The sequence below is a fragment of the Callospermophilus lateralis genome, chromosome 1, assembly GCF_048772815.1.
Source record: "Callospermophilus lateralis isolate mCalLat2 chromosome 1, mCalLat2.hap1, whole genome shotgun sequence".
NCBI lineage: Eukaryota > Metazoa > Chordata > Mammalia > Rodentia > Sciuridae > Callospermophilus > Callospermophilus lateralis.
Window position 1 is genome coordinate 24,944,883 of NC_135305.1, and position 24,647 is coordinate 24,969,529.

Genomic DNA, 24,647 nt, shown 5'->3' on the forward strand with positions numbered 1-24,647 from the left:
TTAAAGGGGCAGAAGCACATGGACATTCCTTATTTCTCCCCTCAACTGCATACGTCACAATTTTACCCCCTCCTGACATGGTGTCTGGTCCCCACACTCCTCTTTAACCATCAACTGATTAAACAAGGCCCAAGTCCCATTGAAGTGGCACCCCCTTTCTCCACAGAAAAGCCCTCTTCACCATGGCTGATTTTAGGACTGTCAGCAAAAGAGTCTCTATGAAGGAATCCAGTGTAGATAAACTTCCTATTTTCATGTTGCTTTGTTTTACTTGGCCACTGGCCAGGAAGATACCAGCACTCCAGGTGCAGGACACCCCCTTACTAGTTTTTCACAAACCTATCCAGTATAGTACTTGGAAGAAATGTGCAAACAAGGCCTCTGGCCTTGAGGTGGAGTTTCAGAGATGTCTACATTTTTAAGATGAGTTACAAATGGGCTCCATGGTAACAGCTGGCAGGGGGAGGAAAGAAAGGGGAGAAGAGGCTCTCCCCTTCTCAGGTGTTGTCCTGGAAGTGTTAACTTGCCCAAAACACTGAAAGAAAAAGCTGCTTTTATGTAAACTTCTGCAGAATGTGAACTTCTGAGCCCCTCCTCTTACATGCTGGGTATAAAACTCTGAAACTCCCTGAACTTGGGGTTCAGGGCATTAATTGATTATAGCAAAAGCTATACGCTCCGAACCTGGCTGCAACAAAATAAAACTGTTTCCTGCTGTCTTCGGTGCCTTGCTTCATTTATCCCTACAAAATTTTTGGTGACCCAGATGGGACAGAGGAGGTAAGGAAGGCTATTCTCCCTCTTTTGTCTCAGGAGTCTGGCTTCCCTGGGGCAATGAGGGACAGCAGTCCCCTTGGCACGCCCAGGCCACTTTTGGCCTGAAGGATGATCCACTCACCCAGCACCCTGGGGCTGCCACCCCAGAGCACAAAGGAACCCACAGGCAGCAGGGAACCAGAATTAGGAGCATTACCCAGCTGAACAGGAAGGACCTGGGTCCATTAGTTTTGTAGCCCACCTGACTTCCCCTTCGAGGCCTAAGCAGGTGGAAGAGAGGCTTGATCACCCTCTGTGGGGTCCTGAGTACCCTCCAAAGGGGTTGGAGCTGAAATGGACCTGGGGAGTCGCCAAGTAGTCTCTGTTCGGGGTCAGTGAGCAGAGGGGAAACCGTGACTCCCTTTTTGTTTGGTTTGAAATTGCTGGAATTTGGGTGGTATAGAAATTCTGTCCTGGCCATGTCTGTGTGAAAGTGTGTGAAAGCGTGTGAATGAGTCAGACAAAGGGAAGGGTTCTGACCCAACCTGAGGGCTGAAGGGAGTGCAGAGTCCTGATCCGCGGTTCCATGGCACCTCATACAGTCTATGGTGGAATTTCACCAACCAACATCAAGGTGAAAGCTCCAGGTCGGGGGGTTGATAGCAACCCACAAGGCTAAGAGGGCCCTAAGTCCCCGCGAGGGGATCATCCTGAGATAGACAAGTGAATCTTGTCCTAAGTGTGTTTTGTTCTAAGTGTGCAACACCTATGCAGGGTGGAACATGGGAGGCACACTAAAGAAACTGAGCCTTCTGAAATGTGTGTGAGAAAACTTTAGGAAGGTTTTCCTGGTAACTGTGGGGTGAGACTCACTCCACAAAGGTGGCATACTCTCTGAATTAAAATGGCCCACCCAAGATGTCGGTTTGCCACCAGAAGGACCATTGGAAGATAGACTCATTTGCTGAGGTCCTTTTGATTGTTGTTGGAACCCCTGAACCAATTCTCTTATGTTGATTGCTGTCAAGAGATTGTACAGAAACAGCCCCCTTGGTTGAGAGCCTGTCTAGATGGACAGTCCAAGCTGATGTTAGCCAGGAGCATAGTGGTCTCTGTAAATGTGAAAATTTTAAGCTGATTGTAAGCCGCAGAGCCTGAGTTAAAGTGTAAAAGACCGGACATTGTAAAGTTTCTAAACTGCAGGGCTTGGGTTAAAAAGTAAAAGACCAAGTATTGTTAAGTTCCCCTGCTACTCCCAAGACCTGTAATCCCTGTAGCTGTTAGGACAATACCCGAACTGCCCAGTAAATATTCTCACTGACTCCTCTGGTTGTCTAATAACCTGGGGTTCTGTGAAGCTGGCACGTAGGCATTGCAGGACCTAAAACCAATCAGTTTAAATGTGCACCCCGCTTAGAAGTGGCCAATCACCCCCGTCCAATCTGTTCCCACCAATGAATGTACTAATCAGGTCTCAGAGTTGTTGTTCAATTTTCCTGTGCCTCATGATGATTTGTTCTGATGTATGCAAAGCCCCCCGCCCTCTCCAAAAAGTGTACTTAAACTCTGCCTGACCTCTGCTTGGGGCTCTGGGCTGCTCTCCTTTCTTGAGTGGGCACGGAGCCCCAGCATACTGGTTCAATAAAACTTCCCCCTGCTTATTGCATGAGGCTGGTCTCTTGTGGTCTCTCCCTCCAACGCTTTGCTGGACCCTTACAGTCTCTAAGACCAATGGAAAGCAGTTAAACACAAAACCTGACTAGGAAATACAGGACAGGAAACAGTTTGCCCTATGAGCCAGAAGAGAATCCAAGACCTTATGTGCCACTCTACCCAATTTTGCCAAGACCACTGGGACAACAGACTGTCCCCTCAGCCCACTTGTCCTCAGAGGCAACAAATGATGGCCCCCAATACTGGCTATTCCTTCCTCTGTGATGTCCTCAGAGCCAAAGGCTTCCTAGGACCAAAGACTCTTTTACCTCCCAAGATTAAGGTGGGAGATTTGTCCCAAGACCAGAGCCACAACTCAGATGAGAACTCTCCAGATGCCCCTGCAAGGGACTAAAGGACATACCTATGTGACCAGAAGGGAAATATCTGAGGGAGACAAGGCAGTTTTGTGTGCCATTCTTTCTCCACCATTGCACTCATAACTGGAAAAATCATACTCCCTCATACAAAGAGAAACCCTGGGCCATGACTGATCAGATGCAGCCCATTATGCAGACCTAGGATGGTGTCGCAACAAAGAAGAAGGTCTAAAGATAAAGAGACGTCAAGAGACCCTCAGAGAAAGTCTGAAATAATAGAAAAAAGAGATCAAAACACACTGTCTGTGCCCAAGAGTTAGAAGCCACTGGAGCCAGCCATGAGCCCTAGCCAAAGCCAAGTGCTTCTGCAGACAAACAGAGCTGAGATAAGCCACTTGCTGCTCCAGCATCTCCCTCTCGCACCCTCTAATAGTCCTGAACATTTCTCTGGGCCCCACATCTTCTTAAGACCCCTCTGCCCTATGAAACTGGCAGCAATAAGCAAAAGAGATGTGCCCAACTGACTCAGGGCTAAATGTCCAGGACACTGCCGCTGCCACCCTTCTCCCTGCCCAGAGGTGCCTGGGGGAGGAGGGGCACCATACAAACATTGCAGCTGCAATGCAAGTTTGTCAGTGAAGAATTGCACAGGTTCAAGCAACAGGGGATCAATGCAGCCTTTGTGGGACAGGCTCAGAGAGCCATTTGCCAAAAATTACAATCTTAGAGGGCTTCACTGAGAAGTGTGCCATAGAGCTGATGAAGATGGCCACCACAGTTTCCATCAATCGATACTCAGAGGCTCAAAGACAGGCAGACCAAAAAGATAGAGAGGAGTATGGATCTCTTTACAGCTGCCCTCACCACAAACCCAGAGGTCACTCAAAGGGGGTCTCACTAAAACAAAGCCAATGGTCCAAATGTTTATAAGGAAAAATAATCATTGCCAGACAAAAGGGGAAGCCTCCAGTGGCCCAGGCGGGCAAGCACCCACTGCCATGCTCAAATGCGAAGCCTTGAACAGAGAAGGAGTGAATGTTTTCCCCCAGCCTTTGGCCCCAGCCCCTCCTTTCAGTTTCTTCCCACTTGCTCAGAAGTTTGATGATTGACAAATATGGCAGGGGTCCCATAGACACACACAACTGTATCTGATGCACAGGTCCCCGTGCCTCAGGAGGGCTCAGCTGCTGCAAGCCCCCAAATGAAACAGGAATATATTCATGTTAACAGCTGATAGTGAGCCATAGGCTGCTCACTCCAAAAGGACATGCTACCCTGGCTCCAAGCCACACACTGTAAGCCACCAGCAGGAAGGGACACAGAGCCCCATGCACGCAGGCATACTGAACAAAAACACAAGTGGGGCAGCTACTATATATAATTAGAGCAGGCTTCCACCTGGCAGGAGGGTAAAACCACACAAAGAGAAACACCTAGCTGGGCACAATGTGGCTGCCACACTGGGACCTGCAGGGGACCACACCGCTGCCCTCCAACCTTGGCAGATGGACCACAGCGAGACTTACATAGGTGCCTTTTATACAAATGATGTCCCAGGTCATCAATCTCTACTAAGATCATGTGAACCATGTGTCAAGACAATCCACTATAACTAAGAGGTGGTAAAACATATATTTAGGACCTGTCCCACCAGAGGAGTGCAATGGATGGATGACTGTTTGGAAAGGAAAAAGGGTTCCATTGGAAAGACACTTGATTTAAGAGTCACCGATCTTGGGTGAAGGTAAGTGGCCACCCCAGAGGATTATTGCCATTATGCTCCAGCTACCTGGGCACAAAATGACAGTTGGAGCTATAAAACTCCTATTTACATGTTAAACAGAATTATTCACTTACAAGCTGTACTAGAAATTATTATTAATCAGACTGCCACAGTCTTTGACCTCCTAGCCACTCAACAGACCAGATGCAAGTGGCTAACCATCAAAACCTCTTGGCATTAGATTACCTACTGGCTGAGGAAAAGAAATATGTGGAGAGTTCAACAGCTCAGATTGTTGCATCCAAATGGATGACAATAGACAAACAGTTAAGAAACTGCCAACAACACAAGAGAATTAGCACATATGCTCATTCAAAACTAGAAAGGCATTAAAGTTTGGTTCCCAAACATGCTTTTGGAAGATGGTTTTCAATTCTTGGTAGATTTAAATGCTTAACTGGGGTAGTGGGTATTCTGCTGTTAACCTGTTCATTGTTCCCATGTTTGGCTCCACTGTGCATTAAAACTATTGGGTCCACTATAGAAGCTGCTGTTGAAAGGATGACAACAACTAAGGTTTTGGCATTATATAAGGCTTTTAAGCCAAGATAATGGTAATGATGTTCTTAAATCTAAAGGATTAAATTATAGGGAGCATTATTTAAGGGAGGAATTGAAGTGGCACCCCCTTTCTCTACAGAAAAGCCCTCTTCACCATGACTGATTTTAGGACTGTCAGCAAAAGAGTCTCTGCAAAAGAGTCCAATGTAGATAAAATTCCTATTTTTGTGTTGCCCTGTTTTACTTGACCACTGGCTGAGATGATACTAGCAGGTATCAGGTGCTAAACACCCCCTTACTAGTTTTTCACCAACATCCAGTATAGTACTTTGAAGAAATGTGCTAACAAGGCCTCTGCCCTTGAGCTGGGCTTTCACAGAGATGCTATATTTTTAAGATAAGTTACAATTGGGGTCCATGGTAACAGCTGGCAGGGGGAGGAAATAAAGGGGAGAAGAAGCTCTCCTCTTCTCAGGTGTTATCCTTCAAGAGTTGCCCAAAACAGTGAAAGAAAAAGCTGCTTTTATGTGAACTTTTGCAGACTGTGAACTTCTGAGCCCCTCCCCTTACATGATGGGTATAAAACTCTGAAACCACCTCAACTTGGGGTTTAGGGGATTAATTGATTACAGCAAAAGCTGTACCTTTGGAACCTGGCTGCAGCCAAATAAAACTGTTTCCTGCTGTCTTTGGTGCCTTGCCTCATTTGTCCCTACAACAATACTACAGATGCCATGAACCCCAAGTGGAGAAAATGACTGATGTGTCTGGACTGGGTCCCAGTGGAGCAGGAGTAAGGGCACATTCAACACCTCTAATTGGGAGAGAGTTGGTAGATGAACGCACCTTGACTCTGTAGGAGACTTTTTTTATCCTGTCCTTTTCTCCCTGAAATGGAGCAATATTTTTTGAAACATCTCTTACAACAATTAAAAATATTTACAGGGCTGGGGTTGTGGTTCAGTGATAGAACACTTGCCTAACATGTGTGAGGTCCTGGGTTTGATCCTCAGCACCACATAAAGATAAATAAAGGCATTAAAATAAATAACTAAATAAAGTATTTACAAATATAGGAAAAGAAATAAAAATTATTTAAAACTGAGCTAGGGGTATAGTTCATTGGTAGAGCACTTGCCTAGCATGCACAAAGTGTTGGATTCAATCCTTAGCAAATAAAAAACATTCAAAGTATTGAAATCCATGGCTGTATTTTAACCTTTTTAATGTTTCAAGAGCCTCATTACGATCCTATTGTTTGTTGAAATATATGGACTTTCCCAGGTGTGATGGCACAGGCCTGCCATCTAGTTACTGAAGAGGCTAAGGTAGGATGATTGCAAGTTTAAGGTCAGCCTTAGCAACTTAGCAAGGCCCTCAGCAATTAAGAAAACCTTGTCTCAAAATAACATAAAAAGGGGATGGGGTTGCGGCTCAGTGGCAGAGCACTTGCCTAGCATGTGTGAGGCACTGGGTTTGATTCTCAGCACTGCATATAAATAAGTGAATAAAATAAAGGTTCATCAACACCTAAAAAAATATTAGAAACATAATAACATAAAAAGGGCTGTGAGGGCCAAAAAGGTAGCACATGCCTCTAATCCCAGCAGTTCAGGAGGCTGAGACAGGAGGATCACCAGTTTCAAAATCAGCCTCAGTAATGGTGAGTCACTAAGCAACTCAGTGAGTCCCTGTCTCCAAATAAAATACAAAATAGGGCTGGGATATGGCTCAGTGGTTGAGTGCCCCTGAATTCAATCCCTGATACAAAAAAAAAAATGCTGGGGAGTGGCTGTGGATATGGGTTAGGGGTTAACCCTTGGGTTTAATTCCTGGTACCTCTGGCCTTAGTCTACTTCAGAAGGATTCAATCTGAGGTCAACCAAATAAAATATTTGGTCACCAAAGTAATAGATTAAATAATTCAAGTAATCTCCTTATTAGCAGAGACAGAATATTTGTGAGCCTAAAACCATCTTTATTATCCTTATATGCTTATTAAAGATAGCTATGTTATTTTGTTTGGCATTAAATATATCTCTAGTCAGGCATGGTGGCACATGTCTGAAATCCCATCAACACAGAGAGCTGAGGTAGGAGGATTATAAATTTGAGGACAGCCTGGACAATATTGGGAGAAACTGTCTCAAAAAATGTGTATACCTTGATATAAAAAAGATATGAATAAATTAAGATTTATCTGAATAGTTACAAAAAAGTTAGAATGACAAAGTTGAATATTTATGCAGGTTGTAGAGGAACCAAAATTGTACAGAATCAACTCGATCAATAGAAGAATGGTTTAAATGGAACAAGGACATGCAGTGGGTATTAATATAACCTCTAGATAGAGATAGGCTAACTCAGCCTCAATTCTACTGTGCCACTTTGGACAAACTACTTAAGCACTCTGGGTTTCAGGTGTCCTCTTCTGTAACCTGAATCTCTATCCTTCATATAGGATTCTGGGAGGATGAAAAGCAATAATGTGTTCAAAGTACTAAACTTGGAATCAGGCACACAGTAAGTTTGCAGCGAATATTAATTATCATTGCTATGTTTAAAAAATAGTTACTTTGTGCATTCTATGTGCTAGGCACTATTCTAATTCACCAAGAATTTGAGTGCTAGACACTATTTTAAAACGGTGCAGATATTAATTCATTTGATCCTCATAAATATCCTATGGGCTAGATATTATTATTATCATGATTAGGATCATCATGACCTCTCATAGATAAGGAAATTACAGTCCAGAGATTAAATAACTTCCTTGAGACAACACAGTCAATAAGAGTAAGAGCCAGGAATTAAAATTCAATCAATCCACTTCCACCAACTGTTCTTCCCCACACCCTGCCTGGCACTGGGGATTGAATGGAGGAACAGTGTACCTTTGAGCTACACCCCCAGGCTCTTTAAAATTTGAAACAGAGGTTCTCTAAATTGCCCAGTCTGGTCTCAAACTCAGCCTCCACAGTAGTTGGGACCATAGGAAAGCACCAACCTCTATGCCTGGCCACAGAGCATGCTCTCAACTAAATCAGGCTTCATCATCATCCTTGCCATCTTCATCGTCCTTGTCATCATCATCATTATCATCACCATCATCACCATCTTGAACCATAAACTGAGGGTGATGCACAAGGCATTAATGTGTACATATTGATTATTAAAGTTTTGTTTACATAATAAATGTTTTCACAAAATGTGTACATCACTCATGTAACCTAAATTATATTTTTAGTTAGAATTTTGACTTGTAAATGAAAAAGTACATATGGAATCATTCAAAAAGGTTAAAAAAATTGTTAGATCAAAAACTATAAGAAGGACTGGGGTTGTAGCTCAGTGGTAGAGCACTTGCCTAGCATGTGTGAGGAACTGGGTTAATCCTCAGCACCACATAAAAATAAATAAATAAATAAATAAAGGGTGTTGTGTCTATCTATAACTAAAAACATTTTTAAAAAACTATAAGAAAACTTAGGGCTCATTCCTTATATTTTTATGTTTGTTTGTTTGTACTGAGGACTTAACCCAGGGGTCTTTACCACTGAACTACATCCCATGCCTTTTTTGAATTTTTATTCTGAGACAGCAACATTAAGTTGCTTAAGGCTTTGCTAAGTTGCTGAGGCTGGTCTTGATCCTGTAATCCTCCTGTCTCAGCTTCCCAAGTCACTGGGATTATAGGCATGTGCCACTGGGCCTGCCTACTTTCTCTTCTTATAAATTTGCTACAAAAATTTTTCTATCAATAATTCCTACTCATTTCAGGCCCAGTGACATATGTCTGTAATCCCAGTGGCACATGCCTGTATTCCCAGTGACTCAGGAGGCTGAGACAGGAGGATCACAAGTTTGAGATCACCTCCAGCAATTTAGCCAGGTCCTGAGCAACTTATCAAGACACTGTCTCAAAATTTAAAAATAAAAAAGGGCTCGGCAGGCTGGGGCTATAGCTTAGTAGGAGATGGCTTGCCTCATCCATGTAAGGCACTAGGTTCTATCTTCAGCACCACATAAAAATAAATAAAGGGGTTGGGGTGTGGCTCAGTGGTAGAGTGCTCACCTAGCACACGTGAGGCACTGAGTTCAAACCTCAGCACCACAGTAAAATGAAATAAAGATATTGTGTCCACCTACAACTAAAAAAAATAAATAATTAAAAAATAAAAAATATTTTTTAAAATAAATATTTTAAATAAATAAATAAATAAAGATATTGTGTCCATCAACGACTAAAAAATTAATTTTTTTTTAAAAAAAGCGGAGGGACTGGAGATGTGGCTCCATGGTTAAGGGTCCCTGGGTTTAATCCCCAGTACCAAAAACAAAAGAAGAAAAAGAAGAAGAAGAAGAAGAATTTCTACTTGCTCTTAAGTTAATAGAATGACCAAATACAAAGTACTTTATAAGCCATTCTAAAATAAGAAAAACTGTAGAAATAATATAAGCTACAATTATCTGCCATTCATACCCCAACAGAAGCAGAGCAGTCTTTATTTGTATCCATTATAAATGGACACATAGATGCATACACATCCTTGGAAAAAAATCTTAAAGCCTGGGGCTGGGGTTGTGGCTCAGTGGTAGAGTGCTTGCCTCACATGTGTGAAGCACTGGGTTCTTTTCTCAGTACCGCATATAAATAAATGAATAAAATAAAGGTCCGTCAACACCAAAAAAATATTTTTAAAAAATCTTAAAGCCTATATAATAATATTAAGTCTGTGTTGATTGCCACTGGGGAAATGTGATTACCACTTGGATCTTGACTCTCTCTCTCTCTCTCTTTTTTTTTTTAACTGAGGTCAAATAATGATATAAAGAAATAGTACCAGACATAATTTGACCAGAGGGGCAATAAAGAATTCAATTTCTGGGGTGGGGGTTGTGGCTCAGTGGTAGAGTGCTCGCCTAGTATGTGAGGTGCTAGATTCAACCCTCAGTACCACATGCAAATAAATAAATAAAATAAAGGTATTGTGTCCAGCTATGATTAAAAATGTTTTTAAAGAATTAAATTTTTGTACAATGTAGTGGTACCCACCTTTAATTCCAAAATAAAAAGGATTGGGATGTAGCTTGATGATAGAGTGCTTGGCTATTGAGTGGAATGCACTGATTTTGATCCCAGTACAACAAAATAAATTAAAAAAAAGTTTCAACTTCAAAAGTTCTAGGCACAAATTTATAACTATTTACATTATTGGATATCTAAGGAACCAATATATTGTCCGAAGCTTCTCATGGTCCACAATTTGTACCTTTTATTCTTTTTTTCTTAATTTTTATTTTTAGATGGACAAAATATCTTTATTTTATTTATCCACTTTTATGTGGTGCTGAGTGTTGAGAGCCACAGCCGAAGGGGCCCCAGCAAACTTATATCAATTCTATCCAAATGCATATTTTCCATATATGTTTCAATGATTTTTAATGCCTTTCTTGCTTCAGGCGTTAACATTTGGGGTGAATTTGGAACTGATGGACCTTTTAGGATATCAAATAAAGGTCCCAACTCTCCTGTTGGTATACCTAGATAAGGCCTTATCCAATTTATGTCTCCCAGTAACTTTTGAAAGTCATTAAGTGATTTGAGTTGATCTACTCGTATTTGAATTTTTGGTGGACAAACCATGGTTGAGGATAATAGAACTCCTAAATAATTAGGAGTTACAGCCTATGTATCTCAACATACAGCCATAGTATGTTGAGAGCCACAGCCGAAGGGGCCCCAGCAAACTTCCAGCTGCCAGCAAACTTCCAGACTGCCGGCTGATGATTGGCTCACAGCGGCCGCAGCAACATCTAGCTGATTGGCTCCTCTGCGGTGATGCTCATTGGAGATGCTCATTGAGCTGTTTCCCTGCCCTTTCAGACTACCAGCTGATGATTGGCTCACAGCGGCCCCAGCAACATCTAGCAACATCTAGCTGATTGGCTCCTCTGCTGTGATGCTCCTTGTGTTATATTTATTGATGAATTAGATTCTGTTGGTGGAAAGAGAATTGAATCTCCCATGCATCCATATTCAAGGCAGACTATAAATCAACTGCTTGCTGAAATGGATGGTTTTAAACCACAAATATACGGAGCACTGGAGGAACCCAGCAACCCCATCAGGGTAGTGCCCAGGACACATTGTCCATCAGATCCCTCATCAGACAAACCAGAGGGAGCGCAGGGTTGGACATCTGCACCTCCGCCAGATCAGTACTAACTCCAGAGATGGGAGTTCAAATCATTCCCACAAGGGTGAAAGGACCTCTTCCCAAAGGAACAGTAGGCTTATTATTGGGATGCAGCTCTTCTACTCTAAAAGGACTTATGATAAGTCCTGGGGTAATTGATCCCAATTATGAAGGTGAAATAAAAATTATAGCCAGTTCTCCAAATGGTATATCAGTAATTTCACCAGGAGTTACTAATAATACCAAGCCTACATGATAAATTTTCCAGTCGTGCTATAGAAAGAGGTTCCAAGGGATTAGGCTCCACAGGTGTAGATTGGGCTATGCTGTCTCTAAATTTAGATTCTCACCCCATGCTAAAACTAAATATTCAAGGACATGAATTTAATGGGCTACTGGATACTGGAGCAGACCTTAGCATCATCTCTCGTCAAGCATGGCCAAAACATTGGCCATTACAACAAGCCACTCAAACGCTTCGAGGCCTAGGAGTGGTGACTAATCCCCATAGAAGTGCAATGGTATTAGATTGGAACGATCCTGAAGGATGTGAAGGAACTATAGAGCCATATGTATTGGATCATCTTCCTATAAATTTATGGGGACGAGATGTCCTAGATCAATTAGGTTTGACATAAACAAATAACATCAACCAAAATGCACCCACTATTATGACTAGACAAGGTTTTAGGAAAGGAAAAAGATTAGGAAAACAAGAACAAGGTATAGCAGCACTAATACAAATAGATCAAGGAACAGACAGACATGGGTTGGATTTTCAGAAAGGGCCACTGAGACAATAAAAATTACTTGGAAATCAGAAAGACCAGTATGGGTTCCTCAGTGGCTCCTGACTAAAGAAAAGATACAAGCAGCCCATGATTTGGTCAAACAACAATTAGCGGAAGGACATATACAACCTTCTGTATCTCCCCATAATACTCCCATTTTTGTCATCAAAAATAAATCTGGTAAATGGAGATTATTGCAAGATTTAAGAGCCATTAATAATGAGATGGTTATTATGGGACCTGCTCAATCGGGGATTCCTCAATTGTCTGCTTTGCCAAAAACTTGGTATGTTTTAGTTATAGATATTAAAGATTGTTTTTTTTTTCAATTCCAATTCATCCTGAGGATAGTCCACGTTTTGCATTTACTATCCCTACACTGAATCATGAAGGTCCTGATCAGAGATATGAATGGAAAGCACTCACTCAAGGGATGGCTAACAGTCCAACTATGTGTCAAATTTATGTTAACAAAGCAATCCAGCCACTTAGAAATCAAAATCCTGAACTACAAATATTTCACTATATGGATGATGTATTACTAGCACACAAAGCTAAAAACACATTGCTAGAATGTTATGCCACACTTACAAACTTATTAAAAAAACTATAATCTAGAGATAGCAATAGATAAAGTACAATTAAATTTTCCAATTAATTATTTAGGTGTTCTATTATCCTCAACCATGGTTTGTCCACCAAAAATTCAAATACGAGTAGATCAACTCAAATCACTTAATGACTTTCAAAAGTTATTGGGAGACATAAATTGGATAAGGCCTTATCTAGGTATACCAACAGGAGAGTTGGGACCTTTATTTGATATCCTAAAAGGTCCATCAGTTCCAAATTCACCCCGAATGTTAACGCCTGAAGCAAGAAAGGCATTAAAAATCATTGAAACATATATGGAAAATATGCATTTGGATAGAATTGATATAAGTTTGCTGGGGCCCCTTCAGCTGTGGCTCTCAACAGCTGAGGATTGAACCCAAGGCCTCACACGTGCTAGGCAAGCACTCTACCACTGAGCCACAACACTAGTCCTGTACCTGATACTCTTCAAGAGATAATGGAATTAGAGACCTGTGCTCAGCTGTGATGAGCAGCTTCCCATCCTGACTCCTAACCAGAGCTCCTGCCCTGGAGGAGCCCAGACTGTGATAAGAGGTGGTTGGGATACAGTGTGACACAACCATGAGGCCAGGGTATTGTGTCCAACTCCCATTCAAGGCCATTTATCTGAAGAATATGACTCCATGTTAAGACATTATGGAAGGATATTAATATGAAATTAATTAATAATCCATATTTAATTCTATTGTGTAAATGGAATGATTACTAGGATATTGTTATTTTAAACACTTTGGTGTTTTTCCATATCACAACTTTATTGCATTTAAGGATGTGATTTCTCCTTTCTCTCTCTCTCTCTCTCTCTCTCTCTCTCTCTCTCTCTCTCTCTCCCTAAGAAATGGAAAAAATACTCAGAGAAAGTGGTATCCTTTGATTTGGTCCTGTACCCCCTCACCTTAGGTTATCAAGTAATAAGATCCTGATAAGTGTCTCTTAGTTCTTGGAGATGCATGTCAGTGCTGTCTAGAATAGGTGGGGCTTTTTTTTTTAATAAAAATTTATCTGACCCTAGTTAACAGAGTAAGGAAGATTTATTGAGGACTATTGTGATAGGTCAAAGTGTTAAGACTTTTGCAGTATGGAAGATTTTTTTGGTTTTGCTTTTGGTTTTGACATTGAGCACAAGTATAGTCAAGGAACAGGCTGGTGGTTATGTGCATGGAAAATTACTACAACACATCAAGGGTAGCAGGGATTCTTACTAGAATTACTAAGCAGGATTCTTGCTGAAGGCCGGTTAGGGTGATGAGACATCAAGGGTGGGGAGAGTGAAGAATTTGATTAAATATTGAGAGTGATAAAAAGCCAGGGTAGGATGATTTTGTTTAAACTAGGCTATGGAAAGTGATGCTTAGTTGAGAAAAGTGCTCATAGGGACATGGTTAAAGTTGACCAGAATGAGGATCTGTTCAATTCAAATGTATAGACAGCATTGAAACAGATCCCCTCTGAAATTAAGAGCAAGTCCTGACCAAGCTCCTGCCAAGGAAGTGAAATTCACATTCTCTGGCTACATAGCCAAGCTACATCTGTACATATATATCTCTTGTCTTTTATTTCTGTAAGTTGTAACCAGTTTCTTTAGGGTTTATAGAGAAACAATCTGGCTGCTTCTTCTCAGTTTGGTCAACAGGCATACAATTTGTATTTCCTTGCTTCCTTATTTCTTATGCATCGGGGCAGCTGAGTCTTGCCTGCAGGGTTGCTGGCCAGGCAGGTTATCTGGGCTGACTGTCAGTATCAGCATCAACACCTAAAATTAAAGCAGAATCTGGCTGGGCCCTATTGTCTGTAATCCTAGCTACTCTAGAGGCTGAGACAGTGGGATCGGGAACTTCAAGGCCAACCTGGGCAACTTGGCAAGACCCTGGCTTGATATAGGAAAAGATGGGCTGGTTAGGTATAGCTCAGTGATAGAACATTTGCCTAGCATGCACAAGGCCCAGTGGAATCCCCAGTACCACACACACACACATACACACACACACACCGAAACAATAAATCTAAAAAACAGAATCTGGCTCACTTAGGGCATCAGCTTGAATTAAATCCTTGCCTGTCTTGGAGAATGGAAGGCAATAATCAAAATTTGTAAGTGCAACATGCACTCCCTTTCCCAAAAGTTTTTAGCTGGTGTGTCACCAGCCACCCCCAGGCTTGGGTAGAACTCAGGGCATCGCCCATGCTAGGAAGCACTCTACCACTGAGTTACACCCCCAGCCCTAGTTTTCGCCAGCATCAGGGGTCCACTGAACTGTCCTTGAGTCCTGGGGTCTCAGAAGCTCCTCTATCTTGTTGAACTCCTTGTGAGTCTCCTGTTTGTTCTGTACCATCAAGAAGCTCCAGGCCCCATGTCCATAATCTGTCACACCTATTTATCCCCCTGACCTTTAGGACTACTCTCATGTACATTACTCTCCTAAACTTCTCAACTTCTTATTTAATGGGCTTGACTCTTCCCCCTGAGTACACGGATTCCTGAAGACATAGTAGGCAGTTCTGAAAGGGTGAATAAACAAGAAACTAATCAGAAATCTAACTAAGAAAACCCTGGAAAGGAAGTTTCCAGAGCTATTTCTACCTCTACCCTGCTGACTTTGGCATCTCTGGCTGTGCTATACCCCCTCCCCTCCAAAAAAGTGCCTTTACATTCTCCAAAGAAGTAGCCTAAGTGATGAGATAGCTCTGGATTACTAAGAATCCTTTCTCCCTGGTTTGGGATACCTGAATGTACCCTCTTCCTCTTCCCCAACACACATGCAGCTTGAGTAGAGGGCAGGAATTATCATGCTTAAGCAATATCTGGAGTTTTGCACTTCCAAAGAGCTTTGAGCTCCTAGATTGTAGACATGGGTTAGTGGAGCTCTTCCAGACCTCCTGGAGGGTACCTTAATGTAATGGTTTCTTCAGGCAGTTTTACCTTTAACAGATGGAAAAGTGATTCCCTTTGGAGCAGCATTTGAGGGAGTGGTGGAAAGGGATAAGTAATTGTTAGGGTGGAGACGATCATTTTGACATGAAGGCAGATACCAGTCTGCCTTCCTTCATCTTCAATATTGAACATTATTGTAATTCCAGCCACTCCAGAGGCTGAGGAAAGAGGATTGCAAGCTCAAGGATGCAACCTATCCTTACACCTCAGGGTCTGAGCTGTCTTATTAGAAAGCCTGTGGGTGTTCTGGCTGTTCTGGGAACATCCCCTCTCACCTAGATTGTGACCTGTGCTTCAACTCCTTATGACCTGTGCTTCAACTTATTTGCGTAGAATACTATGCTGAGCACTCTCTTTAGGTCCTCCAAGTCTTGTTGCTAATTTAGATGCAGCCTGTCTTTCTTTCCTTTGTCTTTTGAAGGAGAATCAGAATTCTTTGGTTGCCCCTTCAACCCCTCCCTACCTCTCTTGACTCTGATTGGTCTGTGGTTCTCTGAACTGTCCTGCTCTGGCCATTGTCTGTGTAAGGTATCTGCTTCTATTGCTCCTTGCTATTTCTGCATTTTTCTGTGGGTGACCCTCAACTGACCTTAGGTCTGCAGCTTTAATCTCCCCCTTGTTTTCCCTACCACGGAGCTAGGCCCCTAGCACCTTAGTAGATCTTCTTAATGTGTGTGCCTCTGTATCATTTAGAAAATGAAATAATTTTATTTTACTAAACTGTGAAAATAAAGGTTTTTGTTTTTTTAATTCAAGTGATGTAGAAAGATCTCATTAAGAAGTAGTCATGGAAATCAGAGTCTAATGTGACTCCAGTATAAATATTTTCATAATTAATTTGAGAATATCACCCTAGATTTGTTTAACATGCACATATAAAAAATAAATTTACCTGAATGAACTCAAATTTTGTTCCCTGCTATTTTAAAATTTATATTCTTATTTATTTATTTATTGGCACCAGGAATTGAACCCAGGGACACTTAACCATTGAGCCATATCCCCAGTCCATTTTTTAATTTTTTTATCAGAGTCAATGTCTCACCAAGTTGCTAAGGGCCTCATAAGTTGCTGAAACTGGCATTGAATTCTCAATCCTCCTGCCTCAGCTCTCCTAGTGGTTGACTTCCAAACATGAGCCTCTACTCTTGGCTTGTGGGTGACCTTCTAAGAAGGGCTTTAAAGTCCAGTGTGGGGAGAGATGCTGAATATAGCACAAACTCCTGGCCTTTCATTTCCTTGTGAACACAAGGGTAGTGGTACCTGCATCAAGCACTTCTTCAGTGGAGTGGAGGGATTATAATTTAAAATTTTTAGTATCAGATTGATCTCTTGGTGGGTACAAAGGGATGGAAACTATCCTTATGCCTCAGGGTCTGAGCTGTCTGTCTTATTAGAAAGCACGTGGGTGTTCTGGCTGTTCCAGGAACATGCCCTCTCCCCCTAGACTGTGACCTGTGCTTCAACTCCTGTAGCCACTAGGGTGGCACCTTTGGAAATTGACATTATTTGCATAGAATACTATGCTTAGCATTCCCCTTAGATCCTGGATATTTGCCATTGAATTTAGATGCAGCCTGCTCTTTCTTGCCAAAGGGTCTTGCAAAGTTGCTTAGGGCCTCACTGTGTTCAATAGTTCTCCATTCATGGCCAGCAAAACCATTGCATTCAGTGTTCTATTGTGTATCTCTCAAAGCTAAGTCTTCATAAATACTCAAGACTATCAACAGTCATCATTATTATTGTCACACTGGTGGTGTTTGGATTTCCTTAGTTGTCTCAAAATGTGAAAAGTTTATTTGCCTCATGGTCTAAATAACTTCCCAAAGGCTGAGTGATATTTTGTTTGGATGCACTCTAATTTACTCCACCCTATGGAGGGAGTGGTGGTGCCAGAAGTGTACCATCAGTGTGCTGAAACTTATCTCTTAGGGGGAGGACCCTTCGACCTTGGGGGTGGAGTCCACAGCCCAGGGTCTGGTTGTGGCTATGTAAAGGAGGTCCAAAGTGATTCTCCCTTTTGTGAGGAGCCTGCAGGAAGGTGTCTTAAGCAATTTGGAAGCAGTCTTCAATCTCCAACTTCTACACCTGCAAAACGGTAAGAAATAAATGGTTGTTTGTAAGAAAGAGATGCAATGGGGTTCTGTTTTAGAAGCCTGAATAAACCAATGCACAGATATTTCCTCCTAGTCTGCCGTTGTTTGTTTCAACTATTTTTGCTAGTGGGGATTGAGCCTAGGACTACTTTATCGCTGAGCTACACCTCCAGTCCATTTTTGTAAAAACATATTTTTAGTTGTCAATGAGCCTTATTTTAATAATTTGTTTATATGTGGTGCTGAGAATTGAACTCCTTGTCTCACACATGGTAGGCAAGCGCTCTACCACTGAGGCAGAACACCAGCTCCTGTTTTTACTTTTTAAGACAATGTCTCCCTCAGTTGCTGAAGCTGGCCTCAAACTGGGAGTCCTCCTTCCCCAGTTTACATAGATGTTGGGATTAAAGGAGTGTACCTCTGTAACTGGCTGGACATTTCATTCAGTTGTGTGTGCGCGGGTGCGGGTGTGTGTGTTTGATACTGTGGATTCAACCAAGAGGAGTTTCACCATTAAGCCACAGCTATGTGGTTTTTGTTTGTTTGTTTGTTTGTTTGGTGGTGGTTGTTGTTTTTTACTAGGGATTGAATCCAGGCTCTTAAGCACTGAGTCACATCCCCAGCCCTTTTAAAATATTTTATTTGGAGAAATGGGTCTCACTGATTCACTTAGTGACTTGCTAAGTTGCTGAGGCTGGCTTTGAACTCAAAATCCTCCTGCCTCCCCTCCTGAGCCACTGGGATTACACGTGTGCACCTTGCCTGGTTCAGCCATGACAATTTTTATTGCTTATTTTGGCAAAAGGTCTGAATTCCCAGGCTGCTCTCTTAACTTTATTCCTCCTGCTTTAGTTCCCTCTCAGCGACTGAGAGGGGATTACAGATGGTCACCTCTGTGCCTGGCTCTCACATTTTTTAATGAAGACTTTTCCTTTAAAACATTTGTGATAATGGTCATCTTTTGTATAGTAAGCTGTATTGGTGATTGGTCCTGGTAGTAATGTTTCCACAGGAGTGTCACTATTGTACATATATCTTTTGTTTGCTTGTTTGTTTCAGGGCCTATCCTGTTGTTTGTGAACTGCTTTATGGTTCTTTTATTATTACTTTTTTTTTCTGGAACTAGAAATTGCACCCAGAGGTGATCTACCACTGAGCTTTATCCCTGGCCTTTTTAAATTTTTGTTTAGAGGTAGGATAGCCTGGAACTTTTCATTGTACTGCCTCACCTACGGAGAGGTTATTCCATATTGGTTGTTGTTTGTTTTCTTTTTCTGGAAGAGGGTCTTCCTATGTTGTGCAGGCCTGCCTTAAAGTTTGGGGCTCAAGTTGTCCTCCTGTCTCAGCTTTCTGAGCAGTTGGGACTACAGGCTGGTACCTTCTGCGTCCAGGTTTAGGCATTTGTCTTTTGTTTCCTTATGATTTTTATCTAAATAGAGGTATGACTCCTTGGTTGAAGTTTTTCATCATTTAAAAGAAGGTATCAGGAAAGTTTTGCAGTTTTATAACTGTAGAGCTTGCATGAGAGTTTATTCTTAGGTGTTATATATTTTTAACAATTGCTGTTTTCTGTGCTGAGGGTCTAGGGTGAATGTTGAGCACGTGTGGAGGCCCTGGGTTTAATGTCTGGAGTTCACAGGCAGCACCACGCCACCCGCCCACACCCTCCTCTATTCCTAATGAATTTTCCCCATTGTGTTCTAACTGGTTATTCTTGTTTATAAAGATATTTGTTTTCTAGCATTTTTATGACATAATGAAAGGTAATATACATGCTCTATTTTTGGCATAACTGGGGATTAAATTGAGAGATGCACTCATGGGCCAGCGTTTTTCGATATTTTTCTGGTGCAGAGATACATCCCAAGCCATTTTTACTTTTTTTTTTTTTTTTTAAGTTGGACTCGCTGCCTTTATTTTATTTTATTTTTATATGATGCTGAGGATGGAACTTGGCGTCTGGCACGTGTAGGCAGGCTATAACCCCAGTTACTTTTTACTTTTTAAGACAATGTTTCCCTCAGTTGCTGAAGTTGGCCTCAAACTGGGATTCCTCCTTCCTCAGTTTGCAGAGTTGTTGGGATTAAAGGAGTGTACCTCTGTAACAAGCTGGACATTAATTTTCTTGTGTGCGAGCGCACGTGCGTGCATGTGTTTCAGTGTGTGTGTGTGTTTGATAATGGTTATTCAACACAGGGGAGTTTTACCATTAAGCTACAGCTATGTGGGTTTTTTGTTTGTTTGTTTATTGTTTTACTAGGGATTGAATCCAGGGTGCTTAAGCACTGAGCCACATCCCCAGCCCTTTTAAAATATTTTATTTAGAGACAGGGTCTCACTGAGTTGCTTAGTGACTTGCTAAGTTGCTGAGGCTGGCTTTGAATTAACAATCCTCTTGCCTCTCCTCCAGAGCTGCTGGGATTACACGTGTGCACCTTGCCTGGTTCAGCCATGACAATTTTTATTGCTTATTTTGGCGAAAGTTCTGAATTCCCAGGGTGCTCTCTAATTTTCATTTCTCCTCCCTTAGTGCCTTAGTTCCCTCTCAGCGACTGAGAGGGGATTACAGATGGTCACCTCTGTGGCTGGCTCTCATGTTTTCTAATGAAGACTTTTCCTTTTAAAGTGTTTATGATAATCAATGATAATCTTATGTATAGTAAGTTGTATTGGTGATTGGTGCTGGTAGTAATGTTTCCACAGGAGTGTCACTATTGTACATATATCTTTTGTTTGCTTGTTTGTTTTTTGTTTGGGGGCCTATCTCGTTGTTTGTGAACTGCTTTATGGTATTTTTTAATATTTTTTTTTCTGGAACTAGTGATTGGACCCAGGGGTGATCTATGACTGGGCTTCATCCCTGGCCCTTTTTATTTTTTATTTAGAAGCAGGCTAGCCTGCAACTTTTCATCCTACTGCCTCACCTCTGGAGTAGAGTTATTTCATATTTGTTGTTGTTGTTTGTTTTCTTTTTCTGGAGGAGGGTCTTCCTATGTTGTGCAGGCCTGCCTTAAAGTTCGGGGCTCAAGTTGTCCTCCTGTCTCAGCCTTCTGAGCAGCTGGGACTATAGGCTGTTACCTTCTGTGTTCAGGTTTGGGCGTTTGTCTTTGTTTTCCTTATGATTTTTATCCAAATACTCCTTGGGTGAAGTTTTTCTTCATTTCAGGAAAGTTTTGCAGTTTTATAACTGTAGAGCTTGTATGTGAGTTTATTCCTAGGTGGTATATATTTTTAACAATTGCTGTTTTCTGTGCTGAGGGTCTAGGGTGAATGTTGAGCACGTGTGGAGGCCCAGGGTTTAATGTCTGGAGTTCACATCCAGTGCCACGCCACCCCCCACACCACACACACACTCCTCACCTCCTCCTCTATTCCTAACACGTTTCTCCAAATTGTTTTCTAACTGGTTATTCTTGTTTATAAAGATATTTGTTTTCTAGTATTTCTTAATTTAACGGATGATAATATTACATGCTCTATTTTTTGGCGGAACTGGGGATTAAATTCACAGCTGCTCTCATCGGCCAACTTTTTTTTTCTGGTGGGAATTTTGGGGATGAATCCAGAGATTGTCTGCCATTGTGCTAAATACCAAGCCCTTTTTACTTATTTTAAAAATAAAATGCCATGACTGGCTTCAAATTTTGGTTCCTCCTTTCTTATTTTGCCAAGTTGCTGGGATTAAAGGAGTGTACCTCTTTAACCAGCTGAGCATTCATTGTGTGTGTGTGTGTGTGTGTGTGTGTGTGTGTGTGTGTGTGTTTGATACTGGGGATTGAACCAGGGGAGTTTGACCACTGAGCCACATCATCAGCCAGTTTTTTATTTGTATTTAGAGACAGGGTCTCTCTGATTTGCTTAAGGGTTCACTAAATTGCTGACGCTGATTTTGAATTTGTGTTCCTCCTGCCTCAGCCTCCCAAGCTCTGCTGGGTTTACACATGTGTGCCACTATGCCAGCCATCCCTGTTGTTTGTGAACTGCTTTATGATTCTCTTATTATTATTTTTTCTGGAACTAGGGATTGGACCCAGGAGTGATCTACCACTGAGCTTTATCCCTGGCCCTTTTTATTTTTTATTTAGAAGCAGGCTAGTCTGCAAATTTTCATCCTTGTCCTCACCTCCAGAGTAGAGTTATTTCATATTTGTTTTCTTTCTTTCTTTTCTTTTTCTTTTTCTTTTTTTTTTTTTTTTTTAAGCGGTTGTTCCTATATTGTGCAGGCCTGCCTTAAAGTTTGGGCTCAGGTTGTCCTGTCTCAGTTTTCTGAGCAGCTGGGACTACAGGCTGGTACCTTCTGTGTCCAGGTTTTGTCTCTGTGTCCAGGTTTAGGCATTTGTCTTTTGTTTTCCTTATCATTTTCATCCAAATAGAGGTCTGACTCCAGTTGGGTGAAGTGTTTCATCATTTCAAGAATGTTTTGCAGTTTTGTAACTGTAGAGCTTGCATGAGAGTTTATTCCTAGGTGTTATACTTTTTTTTTTTTAGAAAGAGAGAGAATTTTAATATTTATTTTTTAGTTTTCGGCGGACACAACATGTTTGCATGTGGTGCTGAGGATCGAACTCATGTCGCAGGCATGCCAGGTAAGCGCGCTACTGTTTGAGCCACATCCCCAGCCGAAGGTGTTATACATTTTTAATAATTGCTGATTTCTGTACTGAGGCTGTAGGGTGAATGTTGCGCATGCGTGCAGGCCCTGGGTTTACTGTCTAGAGTTCACGTGCAGGGCGGCCCCAACCACCTCCGCGTGTATTCCTAATGAGTTTTCCCCATTGTGTTCTAACTGGTTATTCCTTTTTTTTTTTTTAAGAGAGAGAGAGAGAGAGAGAGAGAGAGAGAATTTTTAATATTTATATATTTATTTTTCAGTTGTCGGCGGACACAACATCTTTGTTTGTATGTATGTGGTGCTGAGGATCGAACCCGGGCCGCACGCATGCCAGGCGAGCATGCTACCACTTGAGCCACTTCCCCAGCCCCTAACTGGTTATTCTTGTTTGTAAAGGTATTTGTTTTCTAGTATTCTTATAACTTAAACAATGTCTTTTAATATTTTTTTAGATTATAGACAGACACAATACCTCTGTTTTTGTATATTTTTATGTGATGCTGAGGACCAAACCCAGTGCCTCACATATGCTAGGCAAGCACTCTTCCACTGAGCTACAACCCCAGCCCACTTAAACAATTTAGTGAATGACAATATGTGTACTCTGTTTTTGGCGGGACTGGGGTTGAATTCAGAGCTGCACTCCTGAGCCAACATCCTTTTTTTTTTCTTGTGGGGATTTAGGGGTTGAACCCAGATATTCTCTGTCACTGAGCTACATTCAAGTCCTTTTTGCTTTCTATTTTTAAAAATATTTATTTTTTAATTATAGGTGGACACAATAACTTTATTTTATTTTATGTGGTGCTGAGGATCAAACTCAGTCCCTCATGCATTCCAGGCGAGCGCTCTGCCTCTGAGCCCCAGGCCCAGCCCTTTTTTGATTTCTGTTTTAAGACAGTGTCTCCCTCAGTTGCTGAGACTGGTTTCAAACTTTGGTTCCTCCTTCCTCTATTTGCAGAGTTGCTAGACATGTGTGTACCTCATTAACAAGTTGGACATTCATTCTTGTGGGTGGTGTGTGTGTGCATGTGCGTGTTTGCGTGTGTGCGTGTGTGCGTGTGTGTGTTTGATAGTGGGGATTGAATCCAGGGGAGTTTTACCACTGAGCTACAGCCATTGAGTTTTTTTGTTTTGTTTTGTACAAGGGATTGAACCCCAGGAGCACTTAAGCACTGAATCACATCCCCAGCCCTTTTAAAATACTTTTACAGATAGTCACATTGATTTGCTTACTGACTCATTAAATTGGTGAAACTGGCTTTGAACTGTCAATCCTTCTGCCTCAGCTTCTGGAGCCACTGAGACTATAGGTTTCCACTACCTCACTTGACTTGGCCATGGCAGATTTTATTGCTTATTCTGCACAAGGCCTAAATTGTCCAGGCTGTTCACTAACTTTTGTCTTTCTTCCTTATTCCCCCAGTGACTGAGAAGGAATTACAGATGGTTACCACTGTGCCTTGCTTTCATTTTTTTTTGTTTGTTTTTTAATTTTTTTTTTAGTTGTCAACGAACCTTTTTTAAAATTTATTTCTTTATAAGTGATACTGAGAATCCAACCCAGTGCCTCACACCTGCCAGGCAAGCTCACTACCACTGAGCCACAACCTCACCCTTCTCTTGTTTTTTTAATTAAGTCTTTTCAAGTGTTTATGATAATCAATGGTGATCTTATGTATAATAAGATGTATTGGTGATCCTTGCTGGTAGTGATGTTTTCACATGAGTGTTGCTATTGTGTCTATATCTTTGTTTGTTTGGTTTTGGTACTGGGGATTGAACTCAGAGGCACTGCATCACATCCCCAGGCAGTTTCTTATATTTTATTTAGATACAGGGCCTTGGTGAATTGCTTAGGGCCTCGGTGAGTTGCTTAGGGCCTCGCTAAGTTGCTGAGGCTGGGTTTGAACTTGTGTTTCTCCTGCCTCAGCGTCCCATGTTGCTGGGATTACAAGGGGCCGCGATGACTCCATTTTTTTAATGATTTTATAGCCTGCTATAGAACTTTGGTCTTTGCCTCTATTGTAAGTGTTTAGTAAGCAATTGAAGCTTTTATTTAAGCAAGGTATTAAAGCATTTGACAGAGACAGAGGGAGTAGGATTATAAAGAATGTGGAAATTTCATCATTAGCCCATGAGTATGTAAATTTTTCCTGTGAGATGAGTGCCTTCACGACACTCAGTTGTTTGGGTTTTCATAAAAGGCAGTGTGTATTCTTGCTGTCTTAAACCTGAAAAGAAACTTCTAAAGTGCTTACATAAGCCTTGTTCTGAGATTTAAACAGGTTCTTGTTGAACCATCTG

General features: G+C 41.6%; 1 pseudogene; it reads left to right on the forward strand.

Annotated features, from left to right (window-relative positions):
* Nucleotides 1–24,647, forward strand: part of LOC143397266 (homeobox protein TGIF2-like) — a 109,402-nt pseudogene that overhangs the window by 37,382 nt on the left and 47,373 nt on the right.